This window comes from Thermobia domestica, chromosome 6 (genome assembly GCF_964235325.1).
Source record: "Thermobia domestica chromosome 6, izTheDome1.hap1.1, whole genome shotgun sequence".
NCBI lineage: Eukaryota > Metazoa > Arthropoda > Insecta > Zygentoma > Lepismatidae > Thermobia > Thermobia domestica.
The window spans coordinates 244,306,153-244,330,798 of record NC_137459.1 but is presented as its reverse complement, the minus strand read 5'-3'; the positions used below and the strand labels follow the sequence as shown (position 1 = coordinate 244,330,798).

The following is a 24,646-nucleotide window of genomic DNA, read 5'->3' as shown; positions in this document are numbered from 1 at the left end:
GAAAACAATGTTTTCCTCCTCCTTCCAACTCCAATAATGTTTTCCAACTCCTTTTGATTACTCCATTAATATAGAAAACATAATATTTTATTAATCAGATGAACTATCATGATGAAATATCTTTTCTACTTAACATAATATTATGAACAACGCATTTGTTCAGATCAAATAAAATACATTTAGAGTAAAAGTAAAAAGTATTTAAAAGTTGGGGGAAGGCGTTGTACCTTTGAAACGTTGTAGCTTTGAACACATGTGGCTTTCTCGAATTCAGAGCTATCTAGTTGCAGTGATTAAAATTCGTTTGAAAGAGTAAATGAAAAAGAGCACTACAAACGCGATTGGCTGTTGTTTACTGAGTGTTTTGCTGAGTAATGTTGCTTTTAATTTTTTCATCTCCAAAACGAAGATTTTTGTAGTTACCTTTTGAGTTTTGTGCTCTTCGGTTTTCGCAACTTCCGATATTTATTTGTCCAAACTTGGGATAGAATCATTGGTGAGTACAGCAATATTTTTAGTTTTAACTTCTGTGCAACATTTAAGCTAATAGAGAACATTTTTTTCGTAATGGTTACCCTCTTGTACCTATGAACATTAATGCATCATGTACCTTTGAATGATAAATCCTGTTTAAAGGAATACGATGTAAGTAGTTAAAACAATTGATATATTTTATATAGATTAGATTAGGTTATAAAGTTATTAATTATAGTTTTAAGTAGTTTCTAAATATTCGCTTGTTTTTACATGTGTTTCAGGTAAAATGACGCGAAGTGAGATTGGGAGAAAAAGAGAGCCAATTGATCCTGAAGCTATGAATGCAGCTGTTGCAACTAATCTCTTTTCGTGAAGCGAGCAGGATCTACGAAATAAAGTTAGGTGCTCTACATAAACATGTGGCAATGTACTTAAAATCCGGTTCTTCGAAATCTTTTTCACACAGTGTTAGATACGATACAAAGAGGGCGTTTTCTGAGAGTGAAGAGAGAGAATTTGCAGACTACATGAAAACATGTGCAAAGATGAACTATTTAAGCAAAAAAAAAAAAAAAAAAAATCGCAATTGCAAGAGAACTAGCTTACAATTTTGCCATTGCTAAGAGGAAGAAACACACAAGTCAGTGGAATCTCAACGAAATTGCAGGTGAGGAGCGGATGCGCTTGTTTCTGAAGAAACAAAGAGAAACTTTCATTGAGGAAGCAAGACGCAACTAGTCTTATACGATCCACAAGCTTTAATCGTGAAAACGTAAACTGATTCTTCGAAAATTTAAGAGGGGTTCATCGTAGTTATATGCACCAATCCCAGCAGAATGTAGACGAAACAGGCTTACCAACAGTTCAGGAATCTGGAAGTATTGTATCCCTAAAGGAATGAAGGAAGTTTAAGCAGCAACTTCAGCCGAATGTTGAAAAACAGTGACAATGATAGCGGGAGTAAATGCCATCGGTAACCACGTACCACCTATACTGATTTTTACCATGGTAAACCTCAAACATTTTATGCTAAGGAGGGCACCAAGTGGGACTATTGGAGCGGCAAATCTTAGTGGTTGGACAAATGAAAATTGCTTTCCTCAGTTTTTAGACCATTTTATCAGTCATACAAAGCCAATAAAAGATCAACGAATTCTGTTTGTTCTTTACAACCACGTATCTCATCTTAGTTTACAAGCAATTGAAAGGGCATGAGAAGCTGGGATAATAATGGTGACACTGCCTCCACATACTTCAAACAAGTTACAGCCATTAGACAAAACTGTGTTGGGACCATGCCAAGCGGTAGATGCATGGCATTCAAACAATCCTGGAAAGGCATTTGACATTTATAGAATTGTTGAGATTGTAGGGTAAGGTTATGTTAAGAATTGTATATGCTGAAGTTTATTTTTCACAAGTTTTTGTTAGAACGTCTCTTCCATTTTGCATTAAATTAATAAAATTTCAATTCTGGGGAACTTTTTATTGCTAAACCTTTTATTTCAATTTATAACTCTTAATATTTGTGGCTTCCTTTCATATTATTGTCGAAGAAATGTTGTAATTATCACTTTGTTCAAAGGTACAAGAGGGTCTGTTCAATGGTACATGACCATAATGTACCTGTGAACAAAACGGATATGTTCTTATTATAGCCTATAAAAGCTATTGCAATTACGTAACACGTCTAAAAATCATCCTATCTGATAGCAAAGAGATAACACTTCAAATATACGACAAAAATTGGGGGAAAAGTGCTGAATATTAGCACCAAAATTTCAAAAACTCTAAAAGTGTTCATAGGTACAACGCCTTCTCCTATCCAAAAAAAAAAAAAAAAAAAAAAAAAAATGAAAAGACGTTACACTACAATGTTTATCGGATTCTAAAATAGAAACTAAACAAGTGAGTTACGATTCACACTGTAAATCTGTGACGGGCTTTCAGACTCTGGCAATCCAAAAGTGGTATAGTGATGAGAATGTAGAAATGAAACCTATTCTTGAGGCGCTTAATTCACACATGTACAAAAGACTCACTTTCTCTCTGACACGAGCGAATGGATAGGGTTGTTCACTAGAAAATCTAGCGACAACTTCATGTTTCTGGAACAAACTTTGTTCTTTTTTTTTATTTCATTTATTTATTTACTTGCAAAATATAGTTTCGAGTGGATTCTTGCACCTATTGGCATGCCCTACAAGTTAGTTATACATGATCTTGTCAAATCGTAAAATGTCGCAGAAAAAATATAATCTTCAGTTACTCATTCTTATGCCCGTTAGTTCAAGTGCTGTAGTTTTCACTTTTTAGTTTTTCATTTAATGGACATAGTACACTTTAAAGTGTTATTTAAAACTTGTGAACGATTACGTTACTGTAAGCCAGATTTGAGACACTAGATGTCACTGCATATGGCAGTGGCGAAACTAGAAAATAAACAGTAAAGGAAATGAAAAAAAAAAATAAGTAAAACGAAAGTCGAAAAAATACTATAAAAATGTTAGAGAAAAGCAAAATTATCTTTGGGCTAAAGTAGGACTGAAGCTCTTTCTGTTGTATGAAATCTACCATATTCAGCTAAATTCTTTCAGAGATAATGTTTTCCGTTTTAATTTAACTTGGAACGCTTACCTTAACTTCCCTCCTCGCCATCAAAGAAAATTATCTAAATCTTAAAAACAATCTTGATTTTGCTATAGATGAAAAAATAGCAAAATATGTGAACAATATCAAAAATGAAATTAAATAAGAATATTGTCTTTAAACAAGATCTCTTATCATACTGTAGTAACTCTAACAACCATGTAACAAAACTGCTTTAAGATTTGAAAACTATAAGCCATCTTTCATACCCGAAGACCTATTATATCAGTCTCCTTCGTTTAGGTGTCCTTCCACTCGAAAGTTGGCATCGTGACGGGTACAAATAGCCTCGCTGCTGACGACCCCTTTAAACTTGACCCAGTAATAATAATAGAAAACACGAGATGTTTCGAAAGGATACTACAAAAACTTTGAGACCTCATTCATGATTTTGAGATAGATAAAAAAATTCAGTATTCATCCTTAACATTTCTTCCATCCATATCAGTCCTAATGCATACAGTTTTATAATTGAAAAGTCAGATTCAGACTTTTGGAATACCCTATATATTTCCTTACTTTGGCTTCAACGACCCTAAATTGCTAGTGTTTAAATTGTCCCATGACATAATGAATCGCTTAGCGAAGTTTGTACGTAACATCTGTATATATGTGGAATAAAATTAGTCATATACTGAATACGATTGATTAGCCTTTTAGAAAATGAAGATGTAGGTATTTGAAACCAATATATATATATATATATATATATATATATATGTGTGTGTGTGTGTTATTTATTTATTTTTCGATTTTAAGTTTTACGTACGTTTCAAGTAGCTAAACAAATTTAAATTGGTATAGCAATTTGTAAGTTTAGTATAGCATTTTTGGTAGTATAGGAAATTATTATTATTGTTATTATTATTATTATTATTATTATTATTATTATTATTATTATTATTATTATTATTATTATTATTATTATTATTATTATTATTATTATTATTATTATTATTATTATATTTTGATGTTTTAGGTGGATACAAAGTAATTAAAAATTAACATTTTTTGTGTATCACAAACATAATGATAAGTAAGAGCAACGCAAAGAAAAAAGTAATGTCAGTTGTTGTTTTTTTTTTTTTTTTTTTAATTTTAACTGTGTCCTGTAGATTATCTAAGCTTGTAGCTTCTTTTGAATGAGTCCATATCAAGTTTCCTATTAAGTGGTAAATTTATAACGTTATCACGAAACGAAGTACTCACATTTAGTTCATTTTCCCATTTTTCTAAAAGTTCTAAACCAAACATTACTTTTTTTCTCCGCTGTCAATGGAAATCAAGAGGTTTTAACGAAAAGAATATTTCTGGGCCAGTATTATGTAACGATTAGATCTGTCATTTATGAACTCCTTACCAAAGATAGAAGAGCAGAAAAGAAGTACTGCTAAAGTCTCATGTTATTCCTATAGTGATATTGTTTCAGAAACGTTGAAATTTCATTAAGATAATTTATTTCCAGATGCAATATAATATCAAAGTACACAAGGAATCATCTATGTCTGGTATCCAGTAATATGTAGTCCAGAGTTGGTTGGTTTGTAATATTGAGAACTTAAAATACACTTAAGGGGCAAGTTTTGTTTTCAAGCAAGGGTATTTTTATCACTGAACGTTTACTGGTATATACGACATCGAAAGAAAACCGTTCTGTCTTGAAGGAAAGACAGATTGCGATATACCCTATTGTCGCAAAAGTAGCTCACTACGGTAATAAATTATAATCGTAAGTGTATCGTATTTTGCAACGCAATATTTCATTTGCATCGCATTCCTCTGATTTTATATTGAAAATTGAAAAGCAATTTTGCTTTACGAACTCTTATATATATACGTTTTCCAGAGAATTGTAAAAGGACTATCACACAACACTATCACGGAGCAATATCACGTTACTCTCTATTTCAATATAGTACCCAACTGGATCTTTTACAGTTACTTTTATGTTCCTTACTTTTTGTTTCTACGTCTTTCCCTGCGTATCCGATGAAGCATTTAGCGAAATACTTTTAATTGTTTCTAGTTTAGCGTTATGTGCTACAGGTTTTCACTATTTCATAGCAACTATTTTTTTTTAACGGTCCATTCACTTGCGCAACATTACTATATTTCAGTAAGGCAATACTGTTTCACATGAAATTTTGATAGAAAAATTGCGATATTATTGGGTAAGAGAAACTGAGTTATTATTGATCACATTATATTCAGAAAGTAAAAATCAGGTAGTGTGTTTACAAAATAAACAGACAAGGATTCTTGATGTATTACCAGGAATGGCACAGGGAAGCGTAACCGTACTATTTCTCTTTCTGATATATATTAACGATTTGCTTAAACACTTACTAGAAACCAATGTTATTTATGCTGATGACACGACATTGCAAAAGAAAACGATAAGAAAAATAACAGGAATTCCAGAAAGAAAATCTTGTAGATATTTTTCCAAGGACATTGAAAATGGTTATCCTTTCAAGTATATACTCAGCTTACTTATGTATGTCAAAAAAAATTGTAAGTTCGATGTACTGTTCACTTACCCAATACAAGGCGCAAAATGAAATAGATATTACCTATGTCTGATTGAGCAAAACACAAAATAGAATGAAATTATATAATCCATTGCCACTTAGAACTGAAGAAACAGAGAGTAAGAATTTTGAGTTCTTTTTTAAAAACTGGCTAATAGATAATTATTTTAAAATTTAAGCAAGAAATTTCTGAATAGGAAACATTATGTATTAAAAGAAATTATAAATCTGATTAGTAAAAAAGTGATTAGTAGACAAATGTCTGTATATAGTATTATAAAATTACAGGAAGAAATGTTTTATTTTTTTCTTAATTTATTCTATACCAGGCAAAATATAAATATGGAATTGGTTAATTAGAATTATAACATTACTGACATATATGCAAATTTAAATGTCGTTGTCTTTTACGTCTTGTTCTTGAACGACAATGAATAATTTCTTACTTTTATTCTTACGTCCGCTTCACAATTCGTTGCTTTCAGTTATACCTACGGATCAAATTGAAGCGGTTTACCACAAATTGGCTGATCCATTTTTAAATGTAATCTTTTAATTTTTGCCAGTTAGCCTCTCTGTATACAGACCCAGATAGCACGAATACTTGCGGCAAATTTTTGCTTCGTTTAGTGGAGCAAACAATCTGAAAGTTTGCGAAGGCAAAATTTCTTAATATTTATTAAAAGCTTTCAATATGATCTGCAAATTTTCGCTGATTTATAAAAATAAATTCACCACTGCAATTAATTTGCATCTTTTTTGAAAATATAGCGTCGAAAGTTTGCCGTCGCAAACAGTTTGCAACTCTGTAGAAAAAACTTGCTGAAAGCAAATATGTGATGATATTACCGAGTGCGCGCGCATGGTACCCAGAAGTCACTGCGCTACATCAACTGTGACAAAACAAGCGGGAAGTGAGAATCGAGAAAAACCAATACATCAGAGGACTCCAGAATAAACTCACTGGTCTCTTATCAGATGTTTTTATTGACCCAGGCAGCCTGACGTTATTTTGTGAATGTGTGTGAGAGTAAGTACAGGGATATGATCGTTGAGTAAGTAGATAAGTTGCAATATCCTTTGTCTGTGCGTTTATCGTTCACAAGTTTCTTATCTTTGGCAAGTAGCTAAAGATGTTTAATGCTTGCCACTAAGAAAAGAGGGATCTACATTATAAAAATTTTGATGTTTCATAAAGTTAGGTTTCACTTTATAAATTTGCAGCAAACATTACCTGATATATTTGCAGCAAACATGATCTTGCGATCGTGAAAACACTTTCTGCAATGTTGCTGCAAACCTTTTAATATTTTCACAAAATTCATCAGTTCATTTTCGGAAATTTTGTCAAAGAAAATTTGCACAAAATATTTGCAGCAAAGTCCTGGTAAACTTTCTTGCTGTGCAGTCGCAAACATTTCGTTTGTATTGGCAGATGTTTTCATTTTCTGAGGCAACTTTGCTGCAAACTCAGCCAGCGTCAACTTCGTTATTTGCATTGAACTTTCGGCAAATTTTCTCATTTGAAAAGGCAAGTTTTTTGCAAACTTTTTAGTTTGCCTTTGCAAATTTTTAAACATTTTTAAAAAGTTTTTTGTGCTATCTGGGGACAGATAAAAACAAATAACACACGTCCCTTCTGACCCCGGGCCTTTTTTCTAGAAACAGTTCGGAGTTGAAGATTTCTGCTAACACGTATTGCATGTATTGTGGGGACCCACTGTTTGAAGTGCTCGTGATAAGTGGATGATCCGCCGGGTTCTTTACATTCCGTATTTACGAACGAAAGTGAACGACGATTTCTGTATAGGTCAAGTTCGTACAAACAGATACAGTTTTCAATACACAATTTGATCTCCTGTGTTTCATGACCTATTTGGTGTTTCGATATTGGCCGAATGTTCCTAATAATTTTTTACTTTTCTGTAGTAGCCTATACCGTCAAAAATTCGAAATCGACAGAAGAGTTTCACAAAATTAAACTAATGCTAAATTTAAGACCGAACTCGAATTCTACTACTGTGACTCTGAAATCTAGCAATGTACAAATAAATCCGAGTTGACATTACTGTGAGTATGCCAGCGTGTGTGTATGTGTGTCTGTAACGTGCTTCGGCAAACAAATTTCTGCACTTGGTAGATATCATTCCGTTAATGCCTACACGAGACCTAAGAAATTGTAGATGTGGTTCGTCCGTTACTTCCTGAGTAGAGGTTTTCGCTGGTTAGAATATGCTGTGTGGTTCTTTACATCGACATTCTTTTACGAAGTTTCAAATACCATCTAATTTAACACAATTTTCCATTAGTCTAGGCATCGGGGCTTAAAAATTCAGTTCTAAGAGCAAATCATGGAACAATTTGACATCCGATATGTTTTGAATATGTACCCATCACTGATCACAAAAATGCCGGATGCCAGAAAAAAACACCTCACGGGAGGGGAGGAGGAGGGAGAGAAAGCCGAAATTTTAGCCGTTTTTATTATTCACTATATCTCCGTAGCCATTTGAGCTACAGCATCCAAACTTCTTAAATTTCGTTTGCCTAATTGTCTTCTACAATTTAATTCTAGTGCATTTTTTAGCTAAATATAATGATTTTCTTGTTATTTTCATTTTTACTCAGTATTGGTTGCGTGTGACGTCAGTTTTTTAGCCAAAGATTCTTTACAAGATCGAATCCAGGAAAATGTTTCCTCTAAAAGTTTTTCGTCATTTTGTGCTCTTTCAAAAAATGTATATCTATATTAGTGTAGGATTAATAGTGCCTGAGTTATAAGCGACTTTATTCTGTCGTGTGCGAAACTGATCACGACGCGGCCCAAGAGTTACCTTCCCACAAACGGTAGATATTAGCAGCCGATGATGATTAATATATATATAACCTTCTCTGCCTGCAAGTATATAATCCTGATGATTAAGTATGTCTATAATCTAATTAAAAATATCCAGTTTTATTATAAATTGAAGGGCTTTTCGGAAAATAACCGTTTTCAAAACACAAAATTTCTCTGAAGAGTAAATAGACAGCTTTCTCTAGTACACAGTGTGAGAAACTCTGTAAATCTGTTTCTTTATACGTGTCTTTGATACCTTCTAAAACATGCACAAACATGCAGCTTTCTATTCATTTTTCTTTAAAAAAATCTTGTTTCGACAAGAATTGTTTTTGCTACAAGTTCCTCGATTAATTACTACAATGCCACTCAGCGAAATAGAGCAGGAGCCAAATTTCAAAATTGCCTTCAAGAGAGAATCATGAACAATTTGTCATCCACGTTTTATATATATATATATTACCACCTTTCCTCTTAATACTTACTGTAACGGTAAGAAAAAAGCAAAAATAAGATATGCTTAACACATTTTATAAATGATCAATTTAAAACCTATTTTTAAATTGTAAAATCTTATTTACAAAAGAAGCACTTGCCTATTATTAAGGTTGTGTACAGTTACTATAAAACAATAAATCTACAATAAGAAACGTAATAGAAGGAAATCATATGCTTAAGAAATCTCTACACAAGAGAACAAATTATTTCATTTCTAGAATTATTTCTCAATAATGTCACGCCACTCTCATATAAAAGTAACTAAGAAAGTTCTGTCGCTTTTCCACCCCCCACTTTCGAACATCTATATGTCACCTTAGACATACCTGGAAGATCAAAAATAGTTCCCATCAACATTGACGACCTTCTGCCAACATCCTGGAAAACCATGGATTCCATCGCGGAAGAACATGGTGGGCCGTGCATTTGCACCTCTACTAGGGATTTGAACTGGCGTCCTCTAAGGTGTTGTCCAAGGAATGGAACAGGTAATAATCGGACGGTGCAATGTCTGGGGAGTATGGCAGATTCAATAGTGTTTCCCACCCGAAGCCTAGAATGGTTTCTCGGGCCATCTTGGTCACGTAGGACTTGTCCTGTAATAGGAGGACCCTTTTTGCGATTCAGAAGTGCTGGCTCCAGAATTTTGAGTTTTTCTTGAACACGATCAACTGCTGCCAGTACACAGTCGCATTGATGCTTTGATCATCTGGTAGCAGTTCTCGATGCACGATGCTGCGAGCAGTCCACGAAACACACAGGTGGACCTTCTTCTGATGCAGTGGTGGTTTCGGCTGTTTTGGAGCCGGTTCATTGGATGCTAACCAATGATGACGGCGCCGTGGAGCTTCTTACAGGAGCCACTTCTCATCACATGTCAACACCCTGTCCAGAAATGACTCCTTCCTCAGACGAGAGAGCAAAGAAACACAGGTGTCTGCTCGCGTTGCCTTCTGGCTCAGAGTCAAATCATGTGGGACCCATCGACTCAACTTGTAGTGCTTCCTAAGTTGATTGAGGTGCTGCCGAACGCCTTTTCACTTACACTGAGCTGTAATCCCAGTTCCTCACATGTCTAAACACTATTCGATTCAATTTCTGACTGAAGATCTTCATTTTATACATGTGTTGGTCTTTCGGCAAGTAGTGCGTCTTCGAGTGTTTCGTCACCGTCCTTAATCACAGATCTTCGCATTAATCTTGAGGAGCTTTGTGAAAATCAGTTCTGCAGATTCAATAGCGCTTGTTGATAAAGGAGTCTATCCTAAGGAAAATAAAAGGTCACAGTTTTCTGATATGAGTAAGTAGACGGTTCTTGATCTTTGATGTTTCAACTGGATGTGACGTTATGCCGCATCCAAGTGGAGCGTGATAAGCCATTACCTCTCTTCTCATTCTCAGATAACTGGTGGCAAAGGTGGTGAACTGGAATAAACCTACTTCTCTTTGAAATCCCGCCATCATGTACAATTATTTACAAGAAATTCTGTCATAATGGTGTATCAGCAGCAGGAATACATCGGTGTCTCTACTCATCACAACAATTCTTTCTGAATTGTGATTCACAGCATGAAGTATCATTCTAGAATTTGCTTCTTCATGCCTCCCTTCAAGATTTTGAACATTGATCTCGAATATTGACTTAACAGTCTTCTTATCTTTAAAACTACAGAAGACAACAACAAAGAATTCTAAAGGTGATAATTCCAGCAATGCATTGCCACTTATGGTCTACTTACTCAGAAAACAGTGGCCTTTCATTTTCCTTAGGACAGACTGCTTTATCGGCAAACACTATTGAATCTGCAGAACTGGTTTTCACAAAGCTCCTCAAGATAAATGTGAAGATCTGTGATGGAGCTAGGCTCCCACTTTCAGGAAAGTGCAGCCTGGAGAAATTACCTCCAACTAGTGATGCTCTGAAACAACATATAAACAGATCCCATTACCAAAGCTCCAAACAGCAATTTGGGAAACGCTGATAAGTGTGAGATCTATCCACCAACGCCAGAAGACTCCGGATGGTAATTGGAGAGTCAAATTCTGAGATCAGTTTAGAAAACACTCGAAAATATTTCCAAGGATTGTTTAGAGATTACCATGTGTAGCTGTCAAAAACTTGAGTAAAGGAAGTTTGAAATGCAAATGTAAGAATCGCGGTTTCTTGTGAACTTCAATATGTAGTTGTCCGAGCGAGTATAAAAATTCAATATCACTTAATGAACAGAGTGATGAAGAAAACTGAATGATTCGTTAAAGACATCACAAATTTCTTTATCATTTTAGGATATAAGAGTAGCTTAACATTATTGAGAACTAACTCTAGAGATCAAATAATTTGTTCTCTTGTGTAGAGATTTCTTAAATGCATGGTTTCCTTCTATTACGTTTCTTATTATAGATTTATTATATTATAGCAACTGTAAGCAATTTTAATAATAGGCCTCTTCTGTAAATAAGATTTTACAGTTTAAAAAATGATCATTTATAAAATGTGTTAGGCATATCTTTTTTTCTTACCGTTACAGTAAGTATTAAAAGGAAAGGTGGTAATATATAAATAAAACGTGAATGGCAAATTGTTCATGATTCTCTCTTGAAGGCAATTTTGAAATCTGGTTTCTGCTCTATTTCGCTCACTACCACTGTAGTATATAAATCGAAGAACTTGCAGCAAAAACAACTCTTGTCGAAACAAGATTTTTTTAAAGAAAAATGAATAGAAGGCTGCATGTTTGTGCATGTTTTAGAAGGTATCAGAGACACGTATAAAGAAACAGATTTGCAGAGTTTCTCACACTGTGTACTAGGGAAAGCTATCTTTTTACTCTTCAGAGAAATTTTGTGTTTTGAAAACGGTTATTTTCCGAAAAGCCCTTCAATTTATAATAAAACTGGATATTTTTAATTAGATTATAGACATACTTAATCATCAGGATTATATACTTGCAGGCAGAGAAGGTTATATATATATTAATCATCATCGGCTGCTAATATCTACCGTTTGTGGGAAGGTAACTCTTGGGCCGCGTCGTGATCAGTTTCGCACACGACAGAATAAAGTCGCTTATAACTCAGGCACTATTAATCCTACACTAATATAGATATACATTTTTTGAAAGACCATAAAATGACGAAAAACTTTTAGAGGAAACATTTTTCCGAATTCGATCCGTGTAAAGAATCTGTGTCTAAAATACTGACGTCACGCGCAACCAATACTGAGTAAAAATGAAAATAACAAGAAAACCATTATATTTAACTAAAAAATGCACTAGAATTAAATTGTAGAGAACAATTAGGCAAACAAAATGAAAAAAAATTGGATGTTGTAGCTCAAATCGTTACGGAGATATAGTGAATAATAGAAACGGCTAAGATTTCGGCTTTCTACCCCTCCCCCTCCCCTCTCGTGAAGTGTTTTTTTCTGGCATCCGGCATTTTTGTGATCACTGATGGGTATATATTAAAAAATATCGGATGCCAAATTGTTACATGATTTGCCCTTAAACTCGAAAAGGAGAGCACTTTTGTCAAGTTGATGCCTAGACATTCGAAATTTTTCAGTTAATTTCTGCTCCTCGGCCTCCTGGGTCATGAACACTTCAAATAGTGGATCTTCACAGTATATGCTACATGTTAGTAGGAATCTTCAACTTCGAACCGTTTCTTAGAAAAGGCCATGGGTTAGACTTTGTGGACACCCTACACATATCTATAGGGTGGGCGCAAAATCACTTCCCCAATGTGGGAAGAAATATTTGTTTTGGGGAAAGCGACTTTGTCCTCACCCACTCCAAGTTGTAATTTCTAGTAATGAAAATTGTATAAGACTATAGAAAAAAGTGTTGTGAAATTGCGTATCTTTAAGACAGTCAATAATCCTGAATTGAAAAATTATTTATTTATTTATTATCTTTATTCTATTTATTATTAATATTATTAATCACTTATTTATCTTCGTTAAAAATAAGTACCCAGTAGTTTCTTGTTTATCAATGTATGAAATTTCAGGTTCGACCAAGTTTTATGTGACCTTGAAATAAGATATTTAATACTTTCGAAAATTGAGTATTTCTTCAGAAGAATAACAGAAAAGATTTTAAATAAACTACTAACCTAAATGAAAATCCCTATGACTGTAAATAGTGTAGGTAACAAATATGTAAGGTTTCGTACAGAGGCTACAAGTTGAAGCAACTTGTCCATAGGCTACTAAAGAAGATAAAAAGAGAAAGAGAAAGAAGAAGAAGAAGAAGAAGAAGAAGAAAAACAACTGAAGTGAAATATTCCAAATTGCATATAGCGTGTGTAAATCATTGCATTTAAGATCGTTTTTATTAGTTCATTTATGTATTTGTTTGTTTTTATGGTATCACCAAATTTTAAGATAGTGTGTTAGGTGGAAAAGATGATCACCAACAGTGGAAAAGATGATTGCTGATCTTAGAATTTTATTTGACAAGTAAGAGATAATAACGTTTATGAAGCCGAAGCTCCTCGTTTTGTCTGGCATTCGATGGCAACAGAATTGGTTGCCGAAATCATACCAGGAAATTAAATTTCTGACTCGGATTCCCAGGGCACATATAAAGGTTAATAGTTGTTATTCATATAATGGATTCGAGCTCCCTTGTTAAGCGGTTAGCGTACGCGCCTTTGTGTGGGAGACCAGGATTCGACTCTCGGCTGTAGCTCATGTAGTACTGATACCATGTTAAGCTGTAGGTCCACGTCTCATAAAGTCTCGCTGCTGAGAGGATAATCAAATGAAAGGAACTTCTCTTACATTAGGCATATTTTCCCATGCATTCTTCTCCGCGAAACATGCAATATATATATATATATATATATATATATATATATATATATATATATATATATATATAGATAGATAGATAGATAGATAGATAGATAGATAGATAGATATAGATATAGATATATATTTGTTTTAACATACATTCCCTTTCACTTTCCAAAAGAAAAGGAACACGAGCGTTTCTTTGACCGGTTTATTTAAAGCTATAATAAGCACATTATTTTGTCGGTTGGATATCTTTTATTGTTGGATTTATTGTATTGTTTATTGTGTTTGGTGTTATTTATATAAAACTCAGGATATAATAAATGCAGCAAAAAGTTAGGTTTTATTATGGTGATGAAGAGAAATACTGAGAAACTGATTGTTATTGAAAAATGCTAACTTAACTGGCTTTTTTCTATTCCACAGAATCATTACATCTTTAGCAATGATTAGATAATAATGATAATAATAATAATAATAATAATAATAATAATAATAATAATAATAATAATAATAATAATAATAATAATAATAATAATAATAATAATAATAATATGTTGCTTCTTGCATGTTTTTAAATTTTGTGTGATAAACTTTTCATGAATTGTGTATTCATGTATTTTTTTTATGTGACCGATTCAAAGCTTTGGCTATGGTGTCAATAAATAAATAAATAAGTAAATAAAATAAATACTTCATTATTATTGTAAAAAAGTCTGAACTTTTGATAATTTGTAAAATGAATAATGGATTTCGTAGAATAATAAGAAAAAAGTCCAACAAGTCATGGAATTTCAAACATCTCTCAAATAGTCTATCCCCAACCTTCCCTTTCTGTTTCAGCGTCCCCTTTGGACACGAGAACACCTCCTGGGGGTGTTAACACCTACGTGTAGAATGACTGTTATAAAAGAATTCCTTCTCGCATTGTATTAGTGATCATCAAAAAGACATTCCAAAAAGCCTGCCATTATGGAATTATTCTTAAATTTCAGCAGCTAATCTCCCAGGTTCACGAGGACCACGCAGTACTCATTGAAATAGGACGCGTCGGCAAGTTACATATAGTACAATGGCTCTCAGATCTGAGAGTTAACTGCGAGATAAGCTTGCAGATTCTGTCAAATAAGCAGTCGCAGACAATACGTATAAACAAGGAAAACCCTGACAGAAAAACTTGACTTTCTAGATTAGGAATTGGGAATAAGGTTAACAATATTATAATTAGAAAAGACAACCTTTCAGAAACCTATCAGCCTTGGCAGAATAGATGCTATGAGGACTGACATTAGAGCAGAATAAAGACACAAGATATAAAGATATCAACATGGGATGTAAAGGAAATGTTGGAATCTGGAAAGACGACAAAGATCGACAATGAAATGGACAAGTAATATCCTGCTTCACATGAAATTAGACGACATGGACAAACCATTATAGATAACAAAAGTATGCATTGTTGTACAGTGAGCCAGAAAACAGAACTGATAATTAGAAACCGGCTTTATGATTTTTAAGAAAAAAAAACTTAAATAAATAACCAAAATCTTTTGAAATGTAACCCAACCAATGAAAAGATTTACAATATTAGGTTAAAAAAGCAGTTCAAGAAGATGATGGCAACTTTTATATATGCACCAGCCGAAGAAAATGAAGAAAGAAAAAAAGAGTGGTCTTATGACTAGGGGAGATGAGCAATAAAACACATTATTACGTTATGGTAATGATAGTGGGAAATTTTAATGCCAAAGCTGATAAAGAGGAATTATCCAAAAACAATTTAGTTGATGTCATTTTTCATAATATATGTGATTATTGTGTTTTTTGTATCTCTATGCATGTTTATTTGTGTTTGTATTTGCATGAATGGCTGATCTGTTTTTAATTGTTTTTTTTCTTTTTTAATTTATTATTTTATTATTATGTTTCAATGTAATGTTCTATATGTACAGGAAATTGTTATTGAACTTATGTTTGTTATTTTCTGATGAATAAATAAATAAATACATTTTATTGTTATTATTATTGTTATTGTTATTATTATTATTATTATTATTATTATTATTATTATTATTATTATTATTATTATTATTATTATTATTATTATTATTATTATTATTATTATTCAGGAGATATTATGTTTATTCAGAAAAAAGTTTAAGCTCTTTAGAATTCAACAAAGAATGGAAAAATATGACCGATGTTGTAACGAAGAACACGTGCTGAAACAAGTGTCTTAAAGGGGTTTAATAATGCTATTCATGGTCATCTCTCAAATTGAAAATTGAGAGATAATCATAATCGAGTTATAGAAATAGCAAATATCAATATAAAATTCGATTTCACATAAATTTAGTCGAAATTAAATGTTTCATTGTTTCGTTATCAATAACACTATCTTACACGCGCGAAGAAAGAAAATTGTCAACTCTGTTTGATAGATTGTTTCACTCTGAGTTTGCTAAATCGTTTAGAAGCGCAGATCAGTTAATTGTTCAGTATATAGTTCACATTAACATCTGTCACTGATACAGCATGTTTCAGACATACCAGTTTATAACTCACAGGTTAATACACTGGTATATAACAATTATTAATTTTCAAATATTTCTTGTTTCGAACAGAAATTCTACTTATCTATTTTACCAAATCTTCAATACTTACTTATGCAACCACAAAATAAAAATAATATAACAGTAGTAACTTTTACATGGATATTTTTTTATCGTATAAATGAATAAAAAAAGTATATTGTAAAGAATCTTTTCACAAATAATTAGAACATACCAAATTTCTAGATGGAATAAGTAAGATGCTTGTAAAATGTTTTCTCATTAATTAGCGGCATACTTTTCTTACATGTGATTAAAATGTTCAATGTTACAATTCCACAGCTTTTCACTAATAAGGCAATGTATTCGAAACTGGAATTCAATGTATGATAACTAATAAAATATAATGTCCTTTTTTCAGCTCGTTCTTCACATGTCTTAAATACGTAAATTGTTAAAATATAAGTAATATCTAAAGTTAGTATCTATGTAGTTCATTTAACAACACAATGAATACGCACATACTAGATAATTGTAAACCTTCCATGAACTATAGCTTGATTAACTTAAAATTCACTTTTTTGCAACCTGCCGTCAAAACAACTACAGTAAATGTGAATTTCACAATTCTTTACGTTTCTAGCAGAAGAGAGTATAACTATGATGTAATAATATTACTTTGTAAGTCCTTATCCAAGTTTAACTCTTAAACAAACAAAACTTTACAAGAAGTGAATTCTATACAATTTTTATTTTCATAGTTAATTTAACTGATATTTTCCAGTCACCAAGAATGTATAGTGTTAATTACTCATATATATATAATTGATGTTGACATTGTACTGGCATAATAAATTGTAAAATATAAACTATAAACTTAATATAAACTATGTAATCTACTACAGACATGCAAATAAAAAAGATACTAAATAGTGTACAAATATATTTATGATATACTTCCGTAATTAAAAAAAATGTTACAACTTGTAAGAAACAGCACTCTCACACATAGTATTAGAAGTAAAAGCCTTATCGTTTTCAAGCGTGAACACTTACACAGTCTTGGACTTGGGGGTATAGGGCGCCGGCAAGATCATCCTCACTTAGAAGGCCCCATCTTCCCTTCCCATGTAGCATGTAGGAGCCTCACGATGCGATGGGGTGAGGGGCGTGGCTTTTCTTCAGAAAGCTATCAGTTTTATTTACGCGTGATAGTGGGGCCCCTGTTCTGTTTCTTTATGGTGTTGCAATAACTTGTCAAACGACTAACGGAGGGTCCCAGCTGGACTTTATAAGTCAGTCTCATTCGGCATTCATGGGACCTCAATACACATTTAGGCAATGCTGTTCTTCGTATTGTTGAAATACATTCTTACTAGGCCACGAACAATCAGCCCCAAACAAAACTTTATAATACTGTTAGTTTCATGGGACCCCAAGGTTACATTCAAAGCTGGGGGCCATCAAACTCGGAGAACGGAACAAACTATAACGAGTAACTGTGCTCCAACTTATCTTACTTTTATCTTACTTTCCATGTTATTCAATATTCATTGTGCATATATTCAGAGAGGGCCCCGCCAGGGATCCCTGCCCTTCTGCCCTGACCAGTCCGGGCCTGCACTTACAACGAGTAACGCAAGGTAAATGTGAGAGTTGTTACAATTTCTAACCTATGGCTGTAATCTAGATATAACGTACTGACACAACAGGGGCGTAAATAAGGGCCCCGCAAACCCCGCCTTTTGGGGGCCTCAAGCCATCAGGGGGCCCCCAAATTGTGCAGTGCGACTTAGAGAAGGGGCCCACTACACGCTGTCTGCGGGGAGGCCCCCAAGGCTTTAGTTACGCCACTGTGACACAATATTTTCTTATTTGTATAGACGGATTTTTCGGTATTAGCAACATATTACAACTGTGTTGAAACAACACACTAGCATCCTTTAACAAATTGAAATTTTAGAATTTTGATATCAAGACAGATAACATCAAAAGAATAGATAAACAGGCTTAAGGTAAATAAGTGAAAGATCCTAAATATATAAGATTGCATTTCAAATTGTAAAGCAAATAATTTATTATTATTATTATTATTATTATTATTATTATTATTATTATTATTATTATTATTATTATTATTATTATTATTATTATTTGCGTGATCTCAAAAAAAAAAAACAAACAGAATATGAGTCCCTTTCTATAGCAATGCCTACTGAATACCCACAAACTTCTATTGAATTTTGATCCTACAAAAGAACAGATAATAACATGAAGTAAAACTACATAAAAATAACCTGTATCCTACACTTGGACAGATTATGGACCTGCGGTAGTAGAAGTCAGCGAAATATGGACTAAAGGAATTGTCTAGCGTGTACATTACCACTTTGAGTGTTTGAAACCGTTTTCTCCACAGATAGCTGTCTAACGAATTGTACAAGTGGTAACCTGATGGTAGAATGTCAGCGGAATATATGAATAGATTTGCATTAGAATTTCCCAACTAAATCAGATAATGGTGTCGAGTGACCTTACCAATGTGATTTCGAATTGTTCTAAAACAGAGTAACACCTCTTTCATTCACAAGTACTGGCTCAGGTTTTCCAAATATTGATTCAAACGTTCCAATTACTTTGATTTCATGCTTGCAATTTTTGTCTAGTCAGGGACAACAATTCGTGATGAACGATACCCCGAGTAGTCCACCAAACATAAAACATAACCATCTGTTGACACAGTGGTGGTTTTGGTTGTTTGGAAGTAGATTCATGAGGTGCCAGCTGACGATGACAGCGACGGTATCGAAAGGATTCACGTCAGCGCTATGTCTAAAAACGGAACGTTTCTCTCACGAGTGTAAGGGAGAAACACAAGCATTTGCTCATGTCGCTGACCCACGGTCAACTCATGTGGAACCAATCGTCCCACTTTATACTTTTTTTTTTTTTTTTTTTTTTAACAGTGTAAATGTTGGCGAAAAGTTTATGTACTGCAGAATGCTTCTCTCAGTGTTTCACTTGTTTGACCATTATCGTCCGCAAGGACCTCCTGAGTGCTTCGTTGTCTATGGTTTAGAAACTTTCCATACTTAGTGCGTTCTGTGGAAGGATTCAGTACCGTTCTTAATTGTGTTAAACCACAGCTATTAGTTCGCTCATTTACCATATATCTATCAAATCCTTTGCACATTATTCTCCTTGCTTCACTAGCGTTTGTGCCATTAGTTAAAACTCGTAAGTCATACAGGCCTGTATCACTGTTTAGGGTTCCCATGCTTAACCTGCTCTCCTTGACGTTTCCGTTTACCTGTAGTGACCACAACTAGTAGGCAGTAACAGGAAATAACAACCCTCGCCCTCTTTCTCTCTCTCGGAAGAAAGTATAGGGAGTGCGTGCTGTGCCAGTACATGAAAATCTGATTGAATTATTTTGAGGCTTTAAGCAATATAATACAACTTTATATGTATGGTTATCAATTGATCAAAAACTATTGATCCGATTTCAATAATAATACCGAGGTTGAAATTGTGCTATATTAAACTTTAATTGTTTACATTTAACTTCTATTTTAGCTTGCCCATCAACTAACTTGTCATTCCAAAAACGCTAATCCTCGTATTTAAATATGGTTACTGTTCTTGTTCTAACCATAAACAGCAAAGCACGTTCATGTTCATTATCGTCACTATCCATTTTCAAGTAATTAAACTGAAACAACACAGTTTATGCTGCAATTAAATCGTCATAATAATTTTAGTCAGCAAATTACATGTACGTTAGCGCCATCTATTGGTGTCAGGCAGATAGGCATTCAGGCTAGCGACATCTATTAGCTATTAGTGTGACTGCTTACTATTAGGAATTAACGTGACGCACTTACATGCTTGACTTTCATCAAACGGATAATAGTAATAAAATGGTAAAATGTTTCATTGATATCTCAGAATGGCTATAAGCTACCTATCGTCTTGCTTTGACTTCATTAAACTCACCAATAGGGAAAAAACTGAAGTAAGGTGTGAGAAAACTGATTATTACATAAAAAGTTTACCATTATCAAAGGTTTCGTTTGAAATATTAAACATACAGGAACCAAACTTGGTATATAAGGGTTTTTGCTTCAGAGAATATAAATTCATCATTTACTTGCACGAGTTAATATATGCCACACACAAGAGCAGCAGCAATCTTTTCTAACAACTTTTACGTCGGCAAACTATGGTACATGAAGGCTTCTAGACACAATGGAATGAACATTATATCCATCAGCATAAATTCTTTTGAATCATTGGACACATAGCTACAAAACTTAGTATTGCGACTTATTTAATTTTATTCAAAGAATAAGAATATTTCATTCATTTTCATATCGAGGTAAATGAACGATTCGTAAACAGAGTACGAATATCTCATTTACTAGTTTAAATTTCATAAAATCCCATCTCATCATCAGACGAAGTGAGGGATTTTCATTACTATCGCATGTTACTTCTGAACCGTTGGATACAAGGTCATGAAGCTTAAAATTTTGGCAGGTATTTCATAAACCGGATACGAATCTCGTTTGCCTGCACTAATTTTCAAAATTATACCTCAAATTGTGGAAGGAAGAGTTTATTATTATTATAAGTCATGATTTTACATTTCATTGTACTGAATTACATGAATTTTGAAAATAAGAGCAAATTCAGTATGGCGCACACATGTGGAGAAAAGGTCTTGTGAACAGCTGGAATTAGTGACGAATTTGTTGCTACTGTATGTTCGGCAGAATAACTGAAGTGAAATTGAATTAGCGTCAACAAGTTTATTGAGCTTGTAACGAGAGATTTATCTACGTTTCAATTTTTTTCTACCAGTTGAAGAACAAGTGCTTTAGTCAGTTAAAACGCTCTTATGACTCCATCTTGTGTTATATTGATACACTTTGACACATGCATTTGCTAATACAATTTTAATAATACTTGGCTAGATACGAAGATATTTTAAATTATTTATTTATGAAGTTAATGGATCTTTTGCTATAGGATATAAACACAGATATAAATAATGCGTTCATTCAGCACACAAAATTCTACTACTATTGAAGTGCAACCAAATAAAAATTCTTAATTATCTATACCTATGTAAATTAACTATGTAAATTACTATGTAAATTAACTAATACTTCGTTCATAAATTTATGACAAGTTACTTCTCTCTTAAAGGTGAGCAATAGCTAAATTTAATATTTTATTGTACCCTCTGATTTTAACTGTCAAACATAAAGTGCTAAATTGTTCTTTGATGAATAAAAAAGTGATAAATGTAGAATGAACTTCGACAGCCTTATACAGCTTTAATAAAATACAACTTAAGACTTCGGAAAATTTTTTTAATAAAGTCTTGATATAGAATTAGGAAAATTGTATTGAATTTGAAAATTATGCTTTTGTTGTTTTAGTTTCATGTTCACAATAATGCCTACGACCAATGGAGACTTGTGTCCACTTCTGGTGAACAGAACTAACTAAATAATACTGGAGAACTTACGCGTACAAGAAATATCTATTACAAATTAGAGAATAACTGATAACTATAATTGATAATAACAGTAAACTCTATTGTTGTTAATCTAAAATCTAAAAACCACTGAAAAGAACCATTGCTACCTACTTAAAAATATAGTTATTGGTTGAACCAACGGTAGTAGAAAACATTATGCTAAATAAAAGCATTAATTTGGGGAATAAATGAAGATATCAATAACCAATTATTGTGTTACTACAAGTTCTTGTAGAACGTTATCCTTGACTGTTCTGCCTTCAAGGTTGTTAAAAGAAACAACTGAGTGTACTGCCACTCTTTTCTTCTTCTTCTTCTTTTTCTTTTTTTTTTTTTTCAATCTGAGCTACTGTCTTACTCTTATAGTCTTATAATGAGCGTTTGTTGGATTTAAACCTTGAATTCACTAACTTGTAACTCCTTTAAAGCCTAAATGGTTTGCGTACTTGCGTTTGGTGTGAAAAACTCGTATTTGATTGGCAGGTGGGCTGTATTTCGATTAAAGTATAGGTCTATATTTCACGTCACTTCGATGCTGAAAAGGGACACTAAAATCAAAACAATCCACCAAATTGAATATGTAACAACAGCTGCCTATAATTTTCTTCAGTAATATGCTTTTTTCGTTATAAAATGAAATTTCTAGGAATACCTATGTAAAGTCACGCACCTTCCCTGATCTAGAAATGGGTGTAAAAATGTCTAGTAACGAAAGGTTCCAACGAAATTTATCAATAAATGTAAGAAATTGAGAATAAAATTTACTCTCAATAAGTGAAGAATAACACCTTTTAAGTTGCCATTAAATTCTGGTTATTATTTTTGACTCTCTCTTTTTTCCCTATATACTCTCCTAGCCAAAATCAAATTCCCTTATTTTCCACACCTATATCAATTTTTGTAATTTCTACAAATTTTGTACAGAGGATCAACTGAACTTTCATTATTTACATTATGCTAACTAACATGTAAAATGATTTTGTAAACCAAAATATACCTGTTTGCACCTATACTAAAACTAAGGATCTAATCTGGGCAAATAATTGAAAAGTATTTAGCTACTCAGGAACATAATGATAAGTTAAATTCACTGTATAAATTACACAAAAATAGAAAAAATGAACATTTGTAATGTCTGGTGTTACTTAATCGGTAAATCTATTAATGTTTTTCATTAAATATTAAATTCTATTTTAGGGCCGCGGTGGCTCAGTGGTAGAGCGTTCACCTCTGTTGCGTGGGGTCCCGGGTTCGATCCCAGCCCCCACCAAGTGAACTTTATGGTGGACAAACACCGTGTGCGTGGGTTCCCCCGGGGTTCTCCCGTTTCCTCCCACTTTCTTCATTCCACCATTCCATTCATTTCTCATAGTCACCGTCTCCTTTAGCCTAACTGGGATAACCGTGGGACGTAAAATTTAAATATTTCATTTCATTTCATTTTTTTAAATTCTATTTTCTAGTGCCCTCTATTCTTCTTCTTTCAATTGCGAGTACACTTCAACTAAGGAAATAAATCTTTCATATTCGTAAACATTGAGTTCACTGCCTCTATAAAAGGATTAATTCTCACTTTATTAGAAGTCATAAAATGAAAACAGACACTGTGTGGGGTTGCGGTCTTTGTGATTCTAATAAAACGCATAATCAAAACTCAAGTACGTATTTCACACTTTTACATCTAATCTGAAAATTCATATTTTATCTAAACATTATTAAATTTTGAAAGTCAGAGAATTCCCATGACATATTCATTTTTAAGAGATTGTCATTTTTTTTATTCTCAAAAGAAATATATTCATTTTCAAAGAAATTAGGTCACTTCTTTTATTCTCTAAAAAGATTTTCAATGTGAACTTTCTGATATTTCTCTTCACTGCTTCATATATTACGCAGAGAAGGGAAAACAGTCTGAAGCAGACATTGTTTAGTAACGTTATGCAAAATGTATATTTTTTGAACATGTATTAAATATAACCTTGATTAAGTAATCTCTGACACAAATTTTATGACTTCTGTTCTTATTTCTATTAACAAATAATTCAAATGTTGTCAAATAGGTAAGAAAAGGCTAAAATTTTGAATATAATTTTAATTTAGGTAAAATTTAAAACTATCAACGAATACCACCGAACTCAAAAATTCTGAGCTTTGAGATGATAAATTCTTATCATTAAATAAATACATACTGTATGTGAGACAATTGTATTCTAGACTACATTAAATAAAACTAGGTATTTTATACTGTTTACAAACATTACTAAATTTAAAAGGTCTGATTTTCCATGACATACTTCTGTATTCATTTTCAAGAAATTAGGTCATTTTTTAAATTCTTAAATCACCTAATTTAATACGTGTAAAATGTTTAAGATCTGTAACTGTTAGAATAGAAGTGAAATCTTTATTAGGGTAGGCATACAGTCTATGGACGAGTATGTGATATGAAAAACGACTCAAGCAACAACTGCTAGACATAATCACATTTCCTATTTAATCTCCAAGCACGTCAAATAAATTTGTCGCTTTCGGGAGTAAACAAAAGAATAGCAAATTGTTTGAATCGCCTTGAAGCAACGATATTCAAACTTTCATTCTTCAAATCAATATGCAGATAAACGCAGTGCATTCATAAACGCGGTGCAACGCAGTGCAATTAATTGCAATAATTTGCCGTCAGTCTTTAGTTCAAATAGTAATCTCAGACCTAAGCAAAGTACTTTTCTTGCTTTCTTTTTCTCAAACTAT

The 24,646-nt window shown here is 33.0% G+C and overlaps 1 protein-coding gene across 3 annotated transcripts in view; it reads right to left on the bottom strand.

Moving 5' to 3' along the window:
• onecut (homeobox protein onecut) overlaps positions 1–24,646 on the bottom strand; it is a 588,009-nt gene that overhangs the window by 4,725 nt on the left and 558,638 nt on the right. The gene's annotated exons all lie outside the window — the stretch shown is intronic.